The sequence below is a fragment of the Ursus arctos genome, unplaced genomic scaffold (genome assembly GCF_023065955.2).
Source record: "Ursus arctos isolate Adak ecotype North America unplaced genomic scaffold, UrsArc2.0 scaffold_29, whole genome shotgun sequence".
Taxonomy (NCBI): Eukaryota; Metazoa; Chordata; class Mammalia; order Carnivora; family Ursidae; genus Ursus; species Ursus arctos.
In genome coordinates this window covers 31,510,947-31,534,460 of record NW_026622974.1, presented here as the reverse complement: position 1 = coordinate 31,534,460, position 23,514 = coordinate 31,510,947, and the positions used below count along the sequence as shown (strand labels likewise).

Below are 23,514 nucleotides of genomic sequence, written 5' to 3'. Positions count from 1 at the left end.
TCAAATGTGACATAGATTAGTCTCTGGCTCAGACTACTATGTATTCATGTTCATAGATAAGCCATATATAGACATCAGATTTGGTGTTCCTTAGGTAAGGTGTTGGAACCTCAGAACTAATTTGGTGGCTCCATATCTGAGTATAATACAACATTGGGCTTAAAGAATTCTCTCTGTTGGACATGAAATATCAGGCAGTGCCTGGACACGGAATCTCAAGAGGATTCAGATGGTATTGAGTGGAGAACAGAATAGCAGTGGTGGTACAAAGAAGGAAAATCATATGTGAGGGCCAACAAGGAGATGTCACATTGTCGGTGACTAGATTTTGTTACCCCAGGTTACTCAGAAACAATTAGTGGCAGGGTGGTGGTGGTGGTGGTGGTCATATGTGAAACTCTTTTGGGGTCAAGTGCCTGTTCACAGAAAATTGTAATAAATATACTAAAAGAGTCATGTGTAGAATGCTATGAAAGATTCAATGAACAGAGAAAGTACTAAGAGGGGCAATGAAAACCTCATGAAGAAGATGGCATTAGAATAGGTCCTGAGTGAATATAGAATTTGGATATTTGGAGATGGAAGTACTTCAGGTATGGAGAGGAAAAATCAGGGAGTTTGGTTCTAGTGTGAAAGAGGAGAGGTGGGAGAAAATGCTAAGGAGTTTACAGGGTGAGAGTTTATAAAAGGAAGGAATTGTTAATATGATCAAATGTTCCATGAAGAAGAGGAAAGGACTAAAAAGAGAATATTAGGTTTGTTATCAACAAGAGAAAGGAGAACTGGTGAGCACTGAAAATTGAAGATTGGATGATAAAAAAGCATGGCAATGGATTTTTGAATAAAAGTCTAGTGTCTTTTACTTATCCAATCAATCCAAATAGTTATTTCTAGAATTTCATGGCAGGAACAGACATAGTATGTCTTAGTGACAACTGTAGATCAGGGCAAAGACTTAGACTTTGATACTAAAGTGCTTCCCTTCTTTAAATGCAGTGGTGCATTAGATTCTTGTCATTCAGTAATCCTTTTCCTACTGTACCCTGACAGTGAGATCAATTTTTAGTGTTCACTGTGTAGTATCCATCTTTACAGTAAAGATGACCTTGTAAATTCAATTTAATGCTATTTTAAAGAGAGCCACTAGAGGGCATCACTTTATTTAAGTAAAGAGTTATAACTTAAAAATACTGTCCTATCAACTTGAAATAATACTTTCTGAAGAGGACCTAATCTAGTATAAAGGAAACTTGGTTACACTTACAAGATTCAAATTCTAATCCCAGTTCTTTCACTATCTTGCCTGCCTTTGAATTTAGTTTTCCAGTGTCTTCGATCCCTCTTGGATTACAAATATGCTATTCCCCACCCCGCAAGATAAGAATTCCATAAAATAGTACACATACTTAATTTTTTTAATTGATTATTTGTTTTGTTCCAAAAAATAAGTGACTTATCCTTCCTCCTTTTCTTCCAACAATAAGTGTATATGTATATGTGTGTATAAACTTTGGGGGGGAAAGATGAGGTGTTTATAAACGCAATACAATGTAGTATCTTGCTAACATGGAACTTTCCTCCTGCGCATAAATGATTGATTTGGCTGTCTTTCTGTAAAAGTTATATCACTTTAAGCCCTCATTCTAGTGATTTCAGTATTCCATTCCTCCCAACTAATATGCAGCCAACCCTGGTATACAGTTGACCAAGGACAAATGAGCATTAAGAATATGAATCTAAAAAATCTAAAGACAACTTTTTCATGCTTCTGATAGAGATAAAAGCTTCTCTATTAATTTTTGACACTGAAATTGAAATATTATCTTATTAATTTAGGTGGAATGCAGAGAGAATAGAATGCTTGGTCATTTATTTTTAAATCTCTTAGCTCTATTGTCTTTTGCCTGTCCTTGGACTTTTCCAATGACGAAAAATAGGCCCATGGTCAGGTCCAGCAATGAGCTCTGACTGAGGGCTGGAGTAGGAGAATGCTGGAATGATAACCAAGATCCTGCAGTCACCTTTCTTGGATAATGTGATCTCCTGTAGTCTGCCGAACTGTTCCTCAGGCCACAATAAGGAACTCTCAGGCCTCCTTCGTATGTAAGATTCTATCATGTGTTTGCATCTAGTATATGTGGCAGTACACCACCCAGGCCCCCTGCTGCAGATGGAAAAAAGTATACATTTCAGATTTGAAAAATAGAGAGTAGCATTAGGTTTGCCAGATCCAACTTGGTTTTCTTATAGGCAGTTTTGAAGTAACTCGATTATCTGAGCATACCTAACTTGTTCAAATAGAAAACTAGTATAATTTCAGTGAATTTGACTATTGAGCTTCCTGTTTTCATTCATTTCCTTTTAAAATAACTTTGTTGTTAAAATACATACTATTTTATATTGACAGTTATATTTTTGTGTTTTAATCTGGGGCTTTTACTTACCAACCAGGTCAGCTGAAATTCAGAGATAGGTTGGTTCTAATTTTCTGTATTCTAAAATGTTTTATTCATCAACCACATTTCAGTTCTTGTAAATGTGATTTTTAAAGCAAGGTTCTATGTGGGGATAGGCTTTACTAGAGGTCAGATAGGGGTTTTCTCAGGTCAGAACATATCACCTTTACTTGATGATGACAATTTTAAAAGTTTCTCTCAAAACTCTGGTCAACTCTTCCGAGCTTCAGCATCAATTAAAACTCTCAATTTGTCTCACTTTTAGTTCAGTTGTGGATTCTATTAATACCTTGCTTGAGTCTGAATAATAAGACAGATATATTTAATACTGAGAAGTTAGCATTGAACTCCTTTTATGTTCATGTCTAAAAAAACCTTAGATTCTTTCATGATTGTCTATCAGGCATCCAGCCTCATGCTAGGACCATTTTTGGATCAAAGTAGATATCGGTCTAAGTTTAGTCGTGTAGAAATTTTAATTCATAGTCACATTCATCATCTTTAGCCTTGAGTATCTGATCAGGCTCGACATGGTTTCATTGCTGTTTTCCGTTCTACCTGGTAGGGCATTATTTTAAAACGTTTGACACTTTTTAAAATACTCAATTTTTTTTTTTATGCAGGAACTTTGTAAAATGAATGTTCTCATCTAGCATGTAATTATGTAAATAGTATAACACTTAAGTGACTGTTTAATAACACAAAAGCAACATACTGTTATGTATTCCTCCTACCTTACAGTTAGAGTGTAACTATTTATGTTTAAGGTGAAGAGCAGCACTTACTTTTATGCATAAGCAGCCCCATAATGGATCATAGAAGAGGAGTTATTCCACTATAACAGTTCTCATCAGTGCATGGCTCCTTTCTAAACCTGCAGCCCAATTCACAGATCAACATGCCAATTAAGCTTCAAAGAAAATGGGGAGTTGGTCTAATTTCTCCGTTTCCTAATGTTTTAACTAATTTTGAGAGATCCATTGATATTAGCAGAACCTAAAAGCATTTGCAACTGTTACCTCTTCTTCCTTTCCCTCTCTCTATGGCTTCATAATCTATTTGATTAACTGATTTTATACTATGCTTTGTGTATATATAACTTTAACAAAGTTGCACATGCCTGAAAGAGAAAGCAAATTATTTTCATTATGGCCAGATAGAATGTGATAACCAAATAAATACATTTTAATGAACACCAGTCATTTCCTTAATAAAACAAACTCCCCCTAATATTGTCTGTAATGTCAAGAAAAGACTTGGAAGACAGTAACTGCTCACAGATTTCTCTTCTTTCAACTGTCCTGTACTTTATCTTGAATTTATGTATGTAGTCAACTCTTGGTTGTCTATGACTGGGCTCTAATGAGAAGAATGAAAGACGGGATGCATCCCCATGCCCTTGTTTTCTTTTTAAAATTTTATTTAAAATCAATTACTTAACATATAGTGTATTATTAGTTTCAGAGGTAGAGTTTAGTGATTCATCAGTTGCATGTAACCCCTAGTGCTTATTATATCAAGTGCCCTCCTTAATGCCCATCAGCCAGTTTCCCCATCTCCCCATCCACCTCCCCTCCAGCAACTCTCAGTTTGTTTCCTATAGGTAAGAGTTTCTTATAGTTTGTCTCCCTCTCTGATTTTGTCTTATTTTATTTTTCCTTCCCTTCCCTATTTTCATCTGTTTTGTTTCTTAAATTTCACATAGGAGTGAAATCTTATGGTATTTGTCTTTCCCTGACTGGCTTATTTCACTTAGCATAGTACCCTCTAGTTCCATGCACGTCATTGCAAATGGCAAGATTTCATTTTTTGATAGCTGAATAATATTCCATTGTGTGTGTGTGTGTATATATATATATATGCCACATCATTTTTTTTGTAATTTTTATTTTATTAGTCACCATACAGTACATCCCCAGTTTTTGATGTAGTGTTCCATGATTCATTATTTGCCTATAACACCCAGTGCACCATGCAATGTGTGCCCTCCTTAATACCCATTACTGGCCTATCCCAATCCCCCACCCCCCTCCCCTCTGAAGCCCTCAGTTTGTTTCCCAGAGTCCACAGTCTCTTATGCTAAGTGAAATAAGTCAAGCAGAGAAAAACAATTGTCATATGGTTTCACTCATTTATGGAACATAAACAGAAGGGGGAATGAACTATGCCACATCTTCTTAATCCATTCATCTGTCGATGGACATCTGGGCTCTTTCCATATTTTGACTATTGTGGACATTGCTGCTATAAATATTTGGGTGCACGTGCCCCTTCGAATCACTATGTTTCTATCCTTTGGATAAATACCTAGTAGTGCGATTGCTGGGTCATAGGGAAGCTCTATTTTTAGCTTTTTGAGGAACCTCCATTCTGTTTTCCAGAGTGTCCCATGCCCTTGTTTTCTAACTCTGGCTACCACTGATTACCCACTAAGGTAGGTCATGGACCACTGACAACAAGGAATATCAGTAGGAAGAGGGATAAGGAAATTACAAATGCTTCAGTGTCTATGGGTGCATCCTTGCTTGCCATGAGCTGGCTGGAACTACAGGTAGTGAGTTACTACTTGCTCTGATATGCAAGCATGATCTGAATGATGATATCCCAGAGATGCATTAGAAATGATTTCTTTACTGGTTGTGATGTTGAACTATTAGATGTAGATAAGGACGTATTTCTACAACTAGTTATATTTTTCAAGATACTTCTGCATAATTTCCTTATTTGATTTCACAACAATGTGGGGGAGGTCTGTACAGTAAGGGTTATAATTTATTTTTGTCTATGAAGATTCCGAGGATCAGACATGTTAAGTGACATGCTCAAGGCCAATAGTAGGTGATGAAAATGACACTGGTGTCCTGATCTTCTGATACTGTTGCTACTACATCTCTCAGCTGCTATTTATTATGTTTTCCTTGTGTCAGGATATATGCTTTAGAAATGTAATCTCAATGAATCCTTTCAACAGCCCTTTTAGGGAGGTATTGTTTCATTTTACAGAATCCAGTGCTCTCGCCAACAGTTCCCTTCCAAAGCTAAAAATTGATAAAGCAACAGTACAAATGTTGTCTTAGATTATCATTGCCTTTTCATTGCTTTTTAAATGTTGAGTTGATAACTCTAACTCCCTTATTCTACTTTGAGATAAATTCAGTTTCTCATTTAAAAAAAATTACAGGCTTTTGTGTTCATTTCTATTTCCTTCATAATAACAGGTGTTAAAATTCACGTTGTATACAGCCCTTATTTTGCTCTAAATCAGGGCAAGAAAGGCCCGTAGACAATTTTCTGTACCACAAAATGTCATACCGATAAATTGTAGACCCCAGAAGGCACTCGTAACATGCTGTCCTCTCAACAAAGACAGAAGTTACTGGAGTTAGAGATAGAGAAGAAATATATTGGTTATGTGCCAAAGGATATATTTACAGTATAATGGTTTGTAGGTCTCAGTGAAATACTTAAAAGAGAAAAAAGACATGAAAAATTTACTTTCTTATTTACTTCTACAGTAGGCTGTTAAGTGACAAAATACCTCCCAACAGCAAAATGGCTAGTTTTCTCTACATGGGTGAAGGGCCTGTGCATTCAACTGCAGCTCCATAAGAGACTGATTTTGAGCCAAATTGCAGCCCCCCCCCCAACCCCTACTGAAAAATAAAAATCCAGAAAATATATTCTCCAAAATATGGGACCTACATTAGACACAATAGCAAGAACACTTAGATTCTGAGTTACAGTAACAGATAAAAGTGAATTTGGTCATTGATACCAACCAAGTAACCTAGATTCTTAAAATTCCAAAGCTGTTTTAAGGCTGGATGTGCTATGATGATTCATTGTGTGGTAATAATGCATAGAGTTTTCCCTGTTCTTCTAGTGACTGTATGATTTCCATTTTTGAAATGAATAAAATTGTCCCTATTAATCACAGTCAAGAAACATATGTTTTGAATAAACACCAAATTCTCTAAAATTGGTGAATTAATCATTATCTAACTTTCTGATTCTAGAAAACTATATTTTTAGTTAAGTTCAATAAACTTTATGCCTTGATGCAGAGGGGTTAAACATGAAAAGATTTATGGAAATTGGATTTTTGGCTGTGAATGGAAGAATGACTAGTATTCAAATATTCTGGAAGTCAACCCTGGTTTAATCTATTAAGAACCCTTAAATAACTAAAGACACATAATTTAAGAAATTGAAGAAATAATCATTTTTCTTTTAAAAAATTTTTTGAGAGAGAGAGACAGAGGGAGAGAATCTCACAACCCCGAGATCATGACCTGAGCTGAAATCAAGAGTTGAATGCTTAACCGACTGAGCCACCCAGACACCCCAGAAATATTATTTTTTCATAACTAACTTCTATAAGTAGAAGTATAATAAGAAGACTTCATGTGTTTGTTGACTATTCATCCTCAGCTTGAGGTTTTAGAGCCATTCTATCCTTAATTGTGACATGCTCTTCACTGGCAACATTGTTGGAGAAGCAGAAGTAGTCAGGAGACTCTGGTGCAGATTAAAGTAAATAGACATATTTTTTTCTGTCTTACATGGAAAGGAATAATAGCTGGACTCAGTTATATTTTATTGAAAAAAATTTCATAAAAAGTCAGATAATTAGGGACCTCTTTTTTTTCTATTTTCTAAGTATTTCCACAGTTACATTAATCTAACCTCTGCCCTCCTCTGTACTCCAGTTTGTATTTTTTAAGTCCACTAGCCAAAATATCAACAAATTAAAGTTCTTCTCTCATCTTCCTTATTTGGAAAATATCATCATCTGATAACTATCCTGAAATAGAAATTGATAAACACTATTTTTTGAACCCCAAATGATCAAGATTACTATGGCATAGTCCCCAACTTTTAAGAAACTCAAAAACCCATATATAATGTATACGCATGTACCCATATACACTATAGGAAAAATTATGCTCAGTATCAAATAGAAGAACAAAGAAAGTATAATGGAAATGCAAGAAAAAGATTTGTTTGAACTAATGGATATGAGAATAAGCATTTGAACCAAATATTGAGGAAGGGAGAGGGATTAGGAGGGAGAGGAACTTTTCTAGTTGAGATAATAGCTTAATGAAAGCCACACAGTAAAGTGTAGACTGAAGGAATGGCAAGAGTATGGTGTGTGTGTGTGTCCATTGTGTGTCTAGTAGCAAATAGTTGTTAAGAAAATTGAGTCCACGTTGTAGAAGGCTTTGAATTCCAGGTTGAGAAAATTGTATTTTATTTTGTATTTAGTGGAAAACCATGTAAAAATTTTGAAAAGGGATCTATAAGCCATTGTTTTAAGGATATAACTGGTGACAGCGGAACACAGGATGAATCAGAAGGGGAGAAATTAGAAATGTAAAGACAAACTGCATAGTTGTTACTATAGTTCAGATGAGAGCGATAATGGGAGCTTCAGCAGGAAGGATAAAAATGGAATGCAGATAGAGTTTATGAGAGGAAAAACAAAGGAGGTGAGAGCCTCAGTCTTCAAGAGGATGCCGATGGCATTAGCATTATAGGAAGGTACAGAGAGGGTGGTGTGTGGATGCATGTGATGAAGAAGGTACAGTGAGAGTAGAAACAAAAAATGGACAACTTCTGCAAATCTTTGGGTACAGTGATCTATCTTCAGGTGTATGGTAATCCTTTTAGGGGAAACTATTTCTACTGCCATAATCAGCAGCATTAAAAGAAATGGTTTGATGGTGATTCAAAAGACTGTGGTGGTTTTATTTTTGTTTTGCCATTGATGTTTGAGCTGTTGAGTTTAGATGAAAATCTGGGTAGATGAACTTTATAGTGAACTATATCGTAGGAATGTTAGGAGATAGTAAAAGCCACAAGGGAAGAATATTTCTGACCCAAACCTTATAATCATAATCTTAAATGTTTTGTTTAGTGTTCTGTACTTGCTGACTGCATGGTCTATGATTGTTTTTATTCCCATGGTATCCAGAGTATTAAAAAATAGCAGGAGAGTAAAGCAGAGTATGACTGCATGGAAAGGAAAAAAAGAAAGCATATTTCGTTTAATGCTGATTGTATACATCTCCAGGATTTTATTTTTCTTTGTGCTAGCATACTTAGAAGGCAGATGGTCAAATGGTAGTTGTGAGAAATGAAATGATAAATTACATATATATACAAATTTAAATAAGTAAATTATATATATAAATATATAAGTAATAGTAAATTATAAAAATATATAAATTATATATATAAAGTATAAATATATAAGTAAATATTTAATTATATATAGATATATAAATACAAATAAACTTGCTTGGTATCTTTTGAATATTACCACATTAGTGAAATAGGCACACACATCAAAATCGAGAAGTCAAGCCCATATCAAATTAAAATATCTTCATTAAAGTCAACGAAGTAGTTATATTCTAGTAATTATTAATTGAAGGGACCATTCAAATGTGGATTTTTAGATCTTTTCATTTTCCTCCATATTTCAAGTGTCTGTTTATTCAAATATTCCACTGTCTTACCTCAGCCTTCAAATAAACTTGAAAGGAAAAAAAACAAAACAAAAGCAGTCCATTTTGTTATTTTTCTGCGGATTACTCAGTAGAAACAACTGCAGCTTTAGGCTAACTGAGTTTTTCTTTTTCTTCTTGTGTCTTTGGTTTTTATTAGCGCTTGTGGCCCCATAGATAAAAGCATGGGGACTGACTTCTACCTGAGCGCTTAACAAGTAACTAAACGTGTTACTCCTCCATCAGTACTTACCATTAGTTTTAATTTTAATGTAAGTAGATTAAAATTATTTTCTGACCCTATTAGGACAAATACTCTCTAAGTTCTTTATCTAGGGACCGCAAATAAACATCAAATGTCTAGGGTATTCAGTACCCTTCCCTATTACCACAAATGTTTCAGAATCATCACTCCCTTTACTTTGACAATAGGTTAATATATTTACAGTTTTAATAAAATCCAGACGGAAGAAGCAGTCAAATCAGTACCAGTCTCCCTGTCCTGTCTGGTGAAGGGAATTTTTTTTTTCTTTTTTTTTGTCCTGTGAAGAGTATGGGGGTATTTAAGTAGCACATCCTACAAATACATTTGCAAATCTAACCGATAAACCTTTCCTTTATTATATTGTCAGGTAGAGGAGGGCAATTCGCACTGGTGCTTTGTGTAGAGGAAAATGAGGACTAACCTTTAGTAGTTCTGAACTCCTCAATTCCAAGTCCTAGCAGGACTCATTGCATTCTTTCTGGAGATGTGCACTTGGGAAGCCACCTGGGTATAATTTTCATGCAGATTTCAGGTGGAAGAGCCATTCACTAATCATTTGCCTGACATAACTGCTTATAATTATGTAAGTAAACATGGTAAGTGGTATTTCTGTTTGCCCCCTGTATGTTTTATTAGCAAAAACCATTATAACATAATCAAAGTTTCTGATTATATACTCTAAGAACTTCATTAGTGTTCAGGACACTGCAATTCCAATTCTATTGAATTTGGGAAATCTTTCTAATTCTTTCAGCAGCATTGTTTTGTTTTTGGATTAAATAGAAGTGTATATTTAATTTTTCATTTTTGATTGTAAGTGAAAAAACAAAACAAAACAAAGTCTTCAGTAGTTTTTGACATGAACTAAACAGATCCAGAAGTGGGAGTTAGCATTAGAATCAGGGTGCCACTTCCTGCATGTATTTATAAGAAGCAATATTCTGTTGAAAGAGAAAAGATTTTACAGGTAACATCAAAGGATGACATCAGGTTGAAATCTGCAATAACATTGCTAGATAATGAAAGCAGAAGTTTAGTTTTTGGAATGTAAAGAAATCTATATGTGGATTTCTTCTGGGAATGGTATAACATTTGACATATGAAGACTCCAGTATCTTATGATCAGTGAATAATGGATTTGAGCTTGTCAGCATGTCCCCTATCTGGAAGAGGTCATGGAAATGCAAAGTTGAGTTTCTGAAAGTGGAGGAGGAATGTTATACAGAGTAGAATGAGTGAGTATTTTTTAGCATTGGTTTTGTACAGCAAGAGAAGTGTATAACTTTTGTAAGCACTTGGCAATTCCTATGCTGGGATTGACTAAACAAACTTATGGCTGAATAAAAATGAGGGTTTGATAGAAGGATGAAAAAAAACAGAACTGCCCCCAGACTAATTATTTACAAAGAGCAAAAATTCAGTCCTTCCTGGAATTTTTTAATATCTCTTCCTATGAGTAAGAATACACATTAGCTTTTTTAAGTTGGCAACTAAAATTTGGCACCTAAATCTAAAGCTGGCAACTTAAAATATATGAACAAATCTTTGACAATCCATCAAATATTAATAATATATATAATACATGCCATATTTGGACATAAATAATTAAAAAAATTTAAATGCCAAGGCTGATGATTAAAATGAGAGATCATTCTGATATTTGAATAAAATAATTATATCAAAAATTCAAATCAAATTTATAAAGAAAGGTGCCAGTTCCTGTCTATAAACTCATATCTAAAAATGGTGGGGCCAAGAAGGGAGTGGCATGATATATTCAAAGTACTGAAAGGGAAAAATCTGCAGCCAAGAATACCTGATAGCCACCAAGGCCATTACCCAGAATAGAAAAGATAAAGGAATTTCTCAGACAAAAACTAAAGGAGTTCATGACCACTTAATCAGCTTTATAAAAAATATTAAGGGGGACTCTCTGAGTGTAAAGAAGACCATAAGTGATAGTATGAAAATTAAAAAAACACAAAAACAGTAAAAGTAAGTATTTCCATAAAAATCAGTAATGGGATTCATAAAATAAAAGGATGTAAGGTATGACACCATATACCTAAAATGTGGGAGGGAGAGGAGTAAAGAATGGGTTTAAACTTAAGTGGCCAGCAACTAAATATAGACTGCTATATGCAGAAGATGTTATAAGCAAACCTAATGGTCACCACAAACCAAAAACCACTAATTAATATGCAAAGAATAAAGAGAAAGGAATACAAGTATGTCACTAAAGAAAGCCAACAAACCATGAAAGAGAGCAAGAGAAGAAAGGATCAGAGAGAATCTATAGAGACAGCTACAAAATAAGTAACAAAATGACAATAGATACATATCTTATCAATAATTACTTTAAATGTAAATGGACTAAATGCTCCAATCAAAAGACAGGGTGACAGAGTGAATAAGAAAACAAGACCCATCTCTATGCTGCCTCCAAGGGACTCATTTCAGACCTAAAGACACATGCACATTGAAAGTGAGGGGATAAAGATATTTATCATGCAAATGGATGCCAAAAGAGAGCCAAGGTAGCAATAATTATATTGGACAAAGTAGACTTTATTTTTATTTATTTACTGATTTTTAAACATTTATTTATTTATTTTATGAGAGAGAGAGAGAGAGAACAGGAGCGGGGGAAGGGGCAGAGGGAATGGGAGAGAGAGGCAGGAAAGCAGACTCCTGCCTTAGTGTGAACCCTGATGTGGAGCTTGATCCCAGAATCCTGAGATCATGACTTGAGCTGAAACCAAGAGTTGGAGGCTTAACAGACTGAGCCACCCACCCACATGTCCCCCAAAAAACTTTAAAACAAAGACTATAACAAGAGACAAAAAGGACACAATCCAACAAGAGGTTATAATGATCATAAATATTTATATGCCCAAAATGGGAGCACCCAAATACATAAAGTGGTTAATAACAAAGATAAAAGAAATAATCAATAGTAATTCAATACTAGTAGGGTACTTTAACACCCCACTTACATTGGTGGCCAGATCATCCAAACAGAAAATCAACAAGGAAATTGTGGTTTTGAATGATGCACTGGACCAGATGGATTTAGCAGACATATTCAGAGCATTCCATCCTAAAACAGCAGAATACACATTCTTTTCAAGTGCACATGGAACATTTTCCTGACTAGATCACATATTAGGCCACAAAAGAAGTCTAACAAATTCAAAAAGATAGAAATCATATCATGCATCTTTTCTGACCACAATGCTATGAAACTAGAAATCAACCACAAGAAAAAGTCTGGAAAGACCACAAATACATGTAAGTTCAATAACATGCTACTAAACAATGAATGGGTCAACCAGGAAATCTAAGAAGAAATAAAAAGTTATGTGGAAACAAATGAAAATGAAAATACAACAATCCAAAGTCTTTGGGAGGCAACAAAAGTGGTTCTAAGAGGGCAGTTCATAGCAACACAGGCCTACCTCAAGAACCAAGAAAAATCTCAAACAACCTAACCTTACACCTAAGGGAAAAAGAAGAACAAATAAAACCCAAGCCCAAAAAGGAAGGAAATAATAAAGATTAGAGCAGAAATAAATGATATAGATACCAAAAACCAAAAACCAAAAAACCTGACAGAACAGATCAAAACCAGGAGCTGGTTCTTTGAAAAGATCAACAAAATTGATAAACTTCTAGTAAGACTCATTACAAAAGAAGAGAGATGACCCCAATAAACAAGATTATTAAGGAAATAGGAGAAATAACAATAAACACCACAGAAATACAAACATTTTTAACAGAATATTATGAAAACCTATATGCCCTATATGCCAGCAAATTGGACAACTTAAAAGAAATGGATAAATTCCTAGAAACATGTGACCTACAAAACTGAATCAGGAAGAAATAGAAAATTTGAACAGACCAATTACTAGCAATGAAATTGAATCATTAATCAAAAAACTCCCCCAAAACAAAAGTCCGGGATCAGACAGCATCACAGGTGATTTCTACCAAACACTGAAAGAAGAGTTAAGACCCAGTCTTCTTCTTCTTTTTTTTTTTTTTTTTAAAGATTTTATTTATTTATTTGACAGAGATAGAGACAGCCAGCGGGAGAGGGAACACAAGCAGGGGAAGTGGGAGAGGAAGAAGGAGGCTCCCAGCGGAAGAGCCTGATGTGGGGCTTGATCCCAGATCGCCGGGATCACGCCCTGAGCCGAAGGCAGACACTTAACGACTGCGCTACCCAGGCGCTCCAAGACCCAGTCTTCTGCAACTTCTCCAGAAAATACAAAAGGAAGGAAAATTTCCAAATTCATTCTATGAAACCAATATTACCCTGATACCAAAACCAGATAAAGACACCACAAAAAAAGAGAACTATAGGCCAATATCTCTCATGAATATAGATGCAAAAATCCACGACAAGATATTAGCAAACCAAATCCAACAATACATAAAAAATCATACACTACAATCAGGTGGGATTTATTGCTGGGTTGCAAGGGTGGTTCAATATTTGCAAATCAATCAACATGATACATCACATTAATAAAAGAAAGGATAAAAGCCATATGATCATTTCAATAGATGTAGAAAAAGCATTTGACAAAGTACAACATCCACTCATGATAAAAACCCTCAACAAAGTAGGTCTAGAGGGACCATACTTCAACATAACAAAGTCCTTGTATGAAAAATCCACAGCCAACATCATACCCAATGGTGAAAAATTGAGAAAATTTCCCCTAAGGTCAGGAACAAGACAAGGATGTCTCCTCTCACGACTTTTTTTTTTTTATAATGATTTTTTATTATATTATGTTAGTCACCATACAGTACATCCCCGGTTTTCGATGTAAGGCTCGATGATTCATTAGTTGTGTATAACACCCAGTGCATCATGCAATATGTGCCCTCCTTACTACCCATCACCTGCCTATCCCATTCCCCCACCCCCCTCCCCTCTGTAGCCCTCAGTTTGTTTCTCATAGTCCATAGTCTCTCATGTTTCATTCCCCCTTCTGATTACCCCCCCTTTCTTTATCCCTTTCTTCCCCTACTGATCATTCTAGTTCTTATGTTCCATAGATGAGAGAAATCATATGATAGTTGTCTTTCTCTGCTTGACTTATTTCACTTAGCATTATCTCCTCCAGTGCCGTCCATGTTGTAGCAAATGTTGAGAACTCGTTCTTTCTGATAGCTGAGTAATATTCCATTGTATATATGGACCACAACTTCTTAATCCAGTCATCTGTTGAAGGGCATCTCAGCTCCTTCCACGATTTAGCTATTGTGGACAATGCTGCTATGAACATTGGGGTGCATATGGCCCTTCTCTTCACTACGTCTGTAGTGCAATGGCTGGATCATAGGGTAGCTCAATTTTTAACTTTTTAAGGGACCTCCACACTGTTTTCCAGAGTGGCTGTACCAACTTGCATTCCCACCAACAATGTAGGAGGGATCCCCTTTCTCCACATCCTCTCCAACAATTGTTTCTTGCCTTGTCTATTTTTGCCATTCTAACTGGCGTAAGGTGGTATCTCAGTCTGGTTTCGACTTTTATTCAGCATAATACTGGAAGTCCTAGCCACAGAAATCAGACAAGAGAAAGGAATAAAAGTCATCTAATTTGGTAAAAAAGAGGCAAAACTTAAACTATTTGCAGATGACATGATACTGTATATAGAAAACCTGAATACTGCACCAAAAAACTACTAGAACTGATAAATGAATTCAGTAAGGTTGCAGGATACAAAATCAATGTACAAAAATCTGTTGCATTCCTATACACTGTCAATGAAGCAGCAGAAAGTGAAATTAAGAAAGCAATCCCATTTACAATTGCACCAACACCAGCAAAACACCTAGGAATAAACTTAACCAAAGAGATGAAAGACCTGTACTCTGAAAACTATAAAACACTGATGAAAGAAACTCAAACCTACAAAAAGAAATGGAAAGACATGCCTTGCTCATGGATTGGAAGAAAAAATACTGTTAAAATGTCTATATTGTCCAAAGCAGTTTACAGATTTAATGCAATCCCTATCAAAGTACCAATGACATTTTTCACAGAACTAGAACAAATAATCCTAAAGTTTGTATGGATCTGCAGAAGACCTTGAATAGCCAAAGCAATCTTGAAAAACAAAGCTGGAGGTATCACAATTCCAGTTTTCAAGTTATACTGCAAAGCAGTAGTAATTAAACAGTATGGTACTGGCATAAAAATAGACACATAGATCAGTGGAATAGAACAAAAACCCAGAAATAGGCCCATAATTATATGGTCAATTTATCTTCAACAAAGGAGGAATGAATACACAATGAGAAAAAGTCTCTCCAATAAATGGTGCTGGGAAAACTGGACAGATACATGGAAAAGAATGAAATTGAACCACGCTCTTTCACCATACACAAAAATATACTAAAAATGGATTAAAGACCTAAATGTGAGACAGGAAACCTTTGAACTATTTGAAGAGAGCACTGTCAGTGATCTCTGACATTGGCCATAGCAACATTTTTCTAGATATATCTTTTGAGGCAAGGGGGGAAAAAGCCAAAATAAACTATTGGGACTACATCAAAACAAAAAGTTTCAGCATAGCAAAGGAAACTATCAAGAAAACTAAAAGACAACCTACTGAATGGGAGAAGATATTTGCAAATGATGTATTTGATTAAGGGTTAATATCCAAAATATATAGAGAATTTATACAACTCAACATAAAAAACCCCAAGTAATCCAATAAAGATTGGGCAGAAGACATGAACAGATATTTCTACAAAGAAGACATACACATGGCCAACAAACACATGAAAAGATGCTCAGCATCAGTCATTATCAGGGAAATGCAAACCAGAACTACAATGAGCTATCACCTCATGCCTATCTGAATGGTTAAAATAAAAAACCTAAGAAACCACAAGTGTTAGAGGGGATGTGGAGAAAAAGAAACCCCTGTGCACTGTTGGTGGGAATGCACACTGTTGCAGCCACTTTGGAAGACAGTATGGAGGTTCCTCAAAAAATTAAAAATAGAACTGCCCTATGATCTAGTAATTGCACTACTGAGTATTTATCCCCAAAATACAAAAATACTGATTCAAGTGGGTGCATGCACCCTTAGGTTTGTTGCAGCAAAATTCAGAATAGCCAAACTATGAAGCAGCCTAAGTGTCCATCAATAGATGAATGGATAAAGATGTGAGATACACACACACACACACACAGACACACACACACACACACACACACACACATGCACACACAAAATGAACTATTATTCAGCCATAAAAAAGAATGAAATCTTGCCATTTGCAACAACATGGATAGAGCTAGAGAGTATAATGTTTAGTGAAATGAGACAGAGAAAGACAAATACCATATAATTTCACTCATGTAGAATTTAAGAAACAAAACAGGTGAACATGGGGGAAAAAAGAGAGAGAGGCAAACCGTTAAACAGACCCCCCTTTTGATTTGTGGAATCAATTGCTCCTTCTTTAGTATTTCCACTCATACATTCTGGCCTGTATTCTAGTATTAATATAGATACTTGTCTGTCCCTGCCACAGATGTATGTTCCAAGGTAGGAACTTGGCCCCAATTTTTATCACTTATTCCTGGTAGCAACTAGCATATGTTGTATACATGATAAACACTAGATAACTATTTGTTGGAGGAATAAACATAAAGGGACATTACACAATTAATCAACTGAATAAAATGACATTGAAATCATATGAGGTTCTGATTGGAAGTGATTCTCTTGTCATTCTGCTCATGAAATGATATTTAGTATGCCAGTATGTATAGATGGTGCTATGCTGACTTGCTGAATCTAATTATCAATTCCATTTTAATTTTGTGAGATGCATCCAAAGTATATCTTAACCCATAATTGGAATTAAATTATCATAACATTTTATTAAGAAGCATGTCAAACTCACATCTCAGTTTAAATGAGAGAGCTTCATGATCATGCAAGTGGACTTGGCTCAGAGCTCTCCTAAATCTTTGTAGGACAATGCACAGAAGAGGGCATTCCAGTAGTGGTGTAGGACAATTCGAAAATGTGAAAGTTTTCATTTTTAATTAATTGCATGTGTCTTTTGACAGGTGGACATATATAATGCTGAGGTTTTGAGGAACCCAAATGTAAGAATAATCTGAAAAGGAAAAAGTAATTTAATTTAGATTTTTTTTCCACCTAAATAGTCCTCCATTTATCAACATTAATGTATTCTCTGTCATCCCTATTTACCGATAGTAGAGTTCCAGAAGATAGAATATAAATTATTTCTGTAAATCCACTGACTTTTACCTTCAGGTCTCTGATGACATAAAGCCATCTATTCTCAGTGATGCCTCTCCATCAGCAAAACTGTACATCATCTGAAATTATACCTCATCATTTTGAGTTATGCTTCACCATTTGGGGCTATGCTACTTCTACAATGGTAAACTCTGGAACATAGTGATAGCTCTAATTTATCAAGTGGATACTATATTGGAGACCCTGACCTAAATACACATATGCACTCATGGATTCTTCTTTTTTTTTTTTTTTAAAGATTTTATTTATTTATTCCACAGAGATAGAGACAGCCAGCGAGAGAGGGAACACAAGCAGGGGGAGTGGGAGAGGAAGAAGCAGGCTCACAGCGGAGGAGCCTGATGTGGGGCTCGATCCCAGAAGGCCGGGATCATGCCCTGAGACGAAGGCAGACGCTTAACCGCTGTGCTACACAAGCGCCCCATCACTCATGGATTCTTAAAAACAATTCTATTTTCCCCAGTCCCACAGTTAGTGAGGCAGAGCTAGGATTTGGCCCCTGAATGTCTGGCTTCAGGACATGTGTCTATTGCCTGTCAATAAAATATCCTCATTTGATTTAAATTTGCCTTACTACCACTTCTCCCAGCTCTTTGCTTTTCTTGCTTGTAGCCTTCAGTATGTCATCGAGCAACTTGATTCCTTTTTCTTTCTAATCCTTTCCCATTCTGTTTCACCCAGCATGGATTCAATGGTCATCCAATGCAACTGTGCACTTGGCTATTACCCAGAAATTTCTGCCCCAGACCTTTTATCCCCTACCCCCTGCCCCAAATATAAGCAACCAATCAATCACTTCATCAGTTCTCCTTCTTAGGATCCAACAGTGGTCACAAGATTATGTTGAGTAAATGCATTAAAAATTCAAGCTCTCTAGTCCTCTCTAGGTTCTTGCTATTGCTTAGTAAACTGTTAATTCAGTCCCTTGACTATTCTCTATTACCTCCCTTAGGGCAAATACACCTAAACTTTTCCATATTTGTTAAGTCCTTAATGTCTTCAAGACCTGTCTCACATATGGCAGATAAACTTAATTCTTATTTTATTGGAAATTTGTGTATACTTACCTTTCTCAGCCTCACAATTTTTCTATTTAATTTCTCACCTTTTTTTTTTTTTTTTTTTTTTAAGAAAGGGAGAGAGATAGAGGGAAAGTGAGAATCCCAAGCAGGCTCCACATCCAGTATGGAGCCCAACGTGGGGCTTATTCTCACAACCCTGAGATCATGACCTGAGCCAAAATTAAGAGTCTGATGCTCAACAGACTGAGCCACCCATGTGCCCTTTAATATCCCTTTTTATCCCCAGTCTTGGAAGAAGAAAGATTCTTCCATTTTAAGGTTGACTGCTTTACCTGTACTTTTGGTCTGTTCCCATATAGGCTCTTCTAGAAAGTTGTTTATCAATTATGCTCTCCCGATTTTTCATCTTCTAACTGTCTGTTCTTACTAATTTTACCCTCTCATTTGAGTAATCTTTACTCTAGGGACAAAACCGAGTAGAACACTTCTACACTTTGATCCTCTACATTTCAATTTACCTGTCTCATCTCTAGCCCTTGTTTCTCTAACAGTTTCTTGAAAGAGTAATTTACTTTCACTGCCTTTTCTTAATATCATTCCTATGGATACTATGCCATGAAGCCTAGGCATTCACTTCATATCCTCTTTTCTCATCCTGATCCCTGTTCAGTCTTCTAAAAGTGGAAGTCTTGGTCCTTGGTTGTAGAAAGCGCTAACTCATCCTATTGCCCCAGATGTGTGGGAGCAGAGAGACTAGAAAATAAGAACAGTAAGCAATCCTAAAGAAAAGACCATGAGAGGAATCTCTCAAATGTAGGCTGTTTACAAAGAAGTAAGAACTTTTAACATTTCTAAAACCTTTCTACTAGCACTGAGGACCACCTGTATCTTGGTCTTGACACTAAGTGATGAAGAAAATGAGGCCTTGAACTCCCTCTTTAGATAGGAGAGTGCCACTGGTTTTAGGGTTGTTCTGAAGCTAACCAGTCCCAGGCAATAATGGATCATTTGCCCAGGAATCCATCTGACTGCCTGATGGCTGACTTGAAATTATACCAGTTTCCAGGATTTCTACTGGCTAGGCTCATATATCTGAAACAGTATGGACAAGCAGTCCATCTGAAATTCCAAAGGGTATAGGTGTGGGTAAAAAGACTGGTGAAGGCCATACTTCATTATCTTTATGTGTGTCGTCCTTGTACAGGGGGCGTGCTAATTTTCTATGTATTGTTCCAATTTTAGTATATCTATTGCCAAAGTGAGCACATAATTTGTTATCTTTAATTTTATGTATTTATTAAAGCTCTCATTTTTCTTTGCATCCCTTGCCTCTTTTGGGACAACTCCAAGGTATAACTAATCCTTTGAGTTCTTGCAAATAGGCTGAAGATGGGTTAAATCCTACATGAGGTTAAATTCACCTCATATAACAAACATCCATGCATTACTTTTAGAATTATTTTTAAAAACCCAGAAATTTACCATTTTGGGGAAAAAAAAATGAATCCTTCCAGATTCTTTCATACCTGCCTTGATCTTGAGATCTAAGAAGGAATGTAATGGGCTTCATGGCTTATACAATTGGGCACACTGACATAAGAAGAAAAGAAAACTTTAAGATGTATCATAGGAGCTGCTTCTACTTACAGCAGATGAGCCAGCATGGCTCATGGGAAATCATTTTGTAATTTCGTAAAGTGCAGCTTCCTTCATAGTAAGAGCATTAGCACATCTTTAAATGAAAGATGCTAAATCTCGCAAACGTCTATAGCCTTTACCTAAATTGGTGCCTATTATCCAGCCCGTGGATATTCTGTAATGTATCAAGTGGATTGTCACAACATCTGTTATAAAATGTGATAAAAATTTCAGTGAGCTGTCCAATCTTTTCGAAATCTGAAGAACTTTATTGCTAAAACTAATATGTTGACATTTGGTGAGCTGATAATCAAGACATCGGCCTTCACTCAAAACTTCGGAATCATTACTTCTCACTAAATAACTTTTCAATAGAAAAAATAAGTTCTATCAAAAATATAATTTTTAAAAATGGAGCCTTTGTAAATAAAAGTACACCAAAACACAGATTAGACAACTGCTATTCAAACTAAAAATATACCACCACCGAAACTGTTATACCAGATATATACTGGTAATTAATTTGATAAACATATTTTCGAATAACTCTTCTATTTTCTAACATGCAAGTCTTACCATCATTTCGTAAAAACAAAAGCCATTACCTTAACTGAACGCAATCACTCGCCTCACTGTTATATTAAAATATGACTCTTGTTCTCAGAATTGCTTTGCGGTTATTAGTATGCAGTAACTGGCTTAAACTGTATAAAATTAATTCAGAGATAAGAAAGTATCTTGAATTGAGTGTGGCTTTGGCATTAATATCACCTTCACTCTGCTTCCAACTTGGTATGTGCCTTCAGAACATTCATTTTATGAATTCAACTTCATTATTTACCTAAAAAATTTCATTTTTCATGAATTTACATTACTTATCTGCAAAATAGAGGGACTGAATTAGATATTCTCTAAGTTGCCTTCCCCCTGGAGTATAAAAACAATTATTAAATAGAATATATTTTTATTATCAGTTTGCAGAAAAGGAAACTGAGGTACATAAAATTTCAAGTGCCCCTTGTGATATCATTGCATGTTCAGTATGGAATAGCTTTTTTACAAAGTAGGGAGGCTAAAGAGAATTGCTTCAGTACAATTTCAAGTGTCAACAATGATTTAAGAGAAGTGGTTTCAGGCATTATTTCCCTTTATTACTGAGTGAAAGTTCTTCAAATGCTTATTGAGATGACCTAAGAATCAGGAGAGAAAATAGTGAATCACTGATGAAGAAGAAAATAATCTTAAAGAGAATCCTAATAAACCAACATTTGTCATTCTTTCTTCATTTATCTTCTCAGTCTGAATGAACATTAGCTGCTTCTTTAGTGTGACTGATGCAGCTTTGAGATGGCATTCTTCTCTAACTGAGCATGCTGAATGAAATTCAAGTCCTTATGAGGAAACAGGATTATCGACATTTACAGCTTCCCTCTCCCTCTACTATGCTTTGATCAATATGTAGCTAATATGAATTAATATTTTAGTATGGTAAGATAGAGCAAATCAGGAATCTCCACTGGTTTGGTCACTCTATTCTCTTTAGATTATCATTATTCAGCTTAAACATCACAGAGAAAAAAATTGAGGGCCATCCTGGATTCTGGTAAATTGTTTTCTCATCTGCATTTGTTCGTGCTTTCCTTTTATCTTCTCTTTGGGTTTCCTTTGCAGCCCTTTTGTCACCCTACCAGTTTTCCTGAGCTCTTTAACATAAAGCGATCTACTGAAGTAATTCGTATCAAGTTTTTTAACACCTTCAATATGTACAATTTCTATTGGTCAAAAATAAATAAATAAAATGTAATAAGCAAATGAAAGAAAGCAAGAATGTTTGAACAGGAGGCTGAGGGTGGTCAGCTCAATAAAATTACATGGTCTTGCAATATTTCTAGGCAAGAAACAATATTTAGACCCAGTACGCATTGACTGTAGAGGTGGTTCAGTCTCCGGGAGGTAGAGCCCTGCAACATTATGAAGTATATACTATAATGATTCCCCCAGTTCTTCCCAAAAGGTTCATACAGTTATTTACTCAGATGATTATACAGTGAGGAAAGGAGAATACCCAGACATTTCTAGGGCTGTTGAACATAGGAGACCTGAAATGTCACCATGACTCCTCTTTTAGGGAGGTGACAAGGTAAGGGGGGCTAGGCAGTAAATAGGGTCCTTAACTATATCTAGTTTACAGTGGGTCCTTTGGGTCTGTGGCCTCACTCTGGTCATTACCCCATACCTGAATGCTTAACTAGGATTGACATATTTGGCAGTTGAAGAAAACCTTACACTGAGTCCACCTGGGGTTGGTGGTGGTCAAGCCATCATATTAAGTAAGGCCACGTGGAAACCTCGGATACTGTCCCCCACCACTTGGCCAAAGTCAAGTATTGAAAAAAAAATCACAAACTGCTGTATCTAGCCAAGATGCAGCAACAAGGACCAATTTAAAGAACTAAAAGAACTGAAAAAAACTAAAAAGCTAAATGAAATATATGAAACAATAGTCGGCTATGAGGGAAGGAAGGACCGTGGTTCCCAAAAGAAGGGAAACAAATGTGGCAAATGCTACAATCACCCCAGCTTTCTGCCCGGATAGGGTTTCCAGGCTGCTGTGCGGAGGTGGAGAACCAGGTGGAGTCCAACTGTCTTTTTGAGTTGAGGAGACAAAGATGGAAGTTAAGGGAAGCCCATGGTAACTAGAATTCTCAGGTGCAAATACTGGAGAGTGGAGAGCATTGCAGAGAGAGAGCTCCAGTGATTCACAGATGGCATCCCGCAAGTCTTCAGCGTAAGAGGAAACTATCTGAGGCTGGGAAAAGAACTACCCCAAAGCAGCAGTATACAGAGATCACAAAACCTGGGAAGAGATTGTGTTCCCACAAGCCAGAGTAGAAAACTTTGTACCTCATGGTGCATAGGGTGGAATATTCAGAAGAACGTTGCCTAAGTAGCGATGAAAAATTAATCCTAGACTAAATACTGCTCTGCACCCGCCTCAGAACACTTTACAGGCAAGTCTCAAGAAGATCAAATTCTTTCCAAGTAACTTAATTGCCTTACAGAACAAAGCTGTAGAATCTATCATCTATCTATCTATCTATCTATCTATCTATCTATCTATCTATCTATCATCTATCCATCCATCCATCCATGCATCCGTCATCTATCATCTATCTCTATATCTTTAGCACATATTGTTTTTAATGATTTAATATGCATCCTTTCCTTAGACTTAAGCTTTGCATTTCAAAGAGAAGGCTGCCTCTAATTGTAGATTATCTGGAAATG

The 23,514-nt window shown here is 36.0% G+C and overlaps 1 long non-coding RNA gene and 1 pseudogene across 1 annotated transcript in view; one reads left to right on the top strand and one right to left on the bottom strand.

Moving 5' to 3' along the window:
* LOC130541992 (uncharacterized) overlaps positions 1-23,514 on the top strand; it is a 322,187-nt gene that overhangs the window by 181,198 nt on the left and 117,475 nt on the right. The gene's annotated exons all lie outside the window — the stretch shown is intronic.
* Positions 19,738-19,850, bottom strand: LOC113261381 (U6 spliceosomal RNA; annotated as a pseudogene).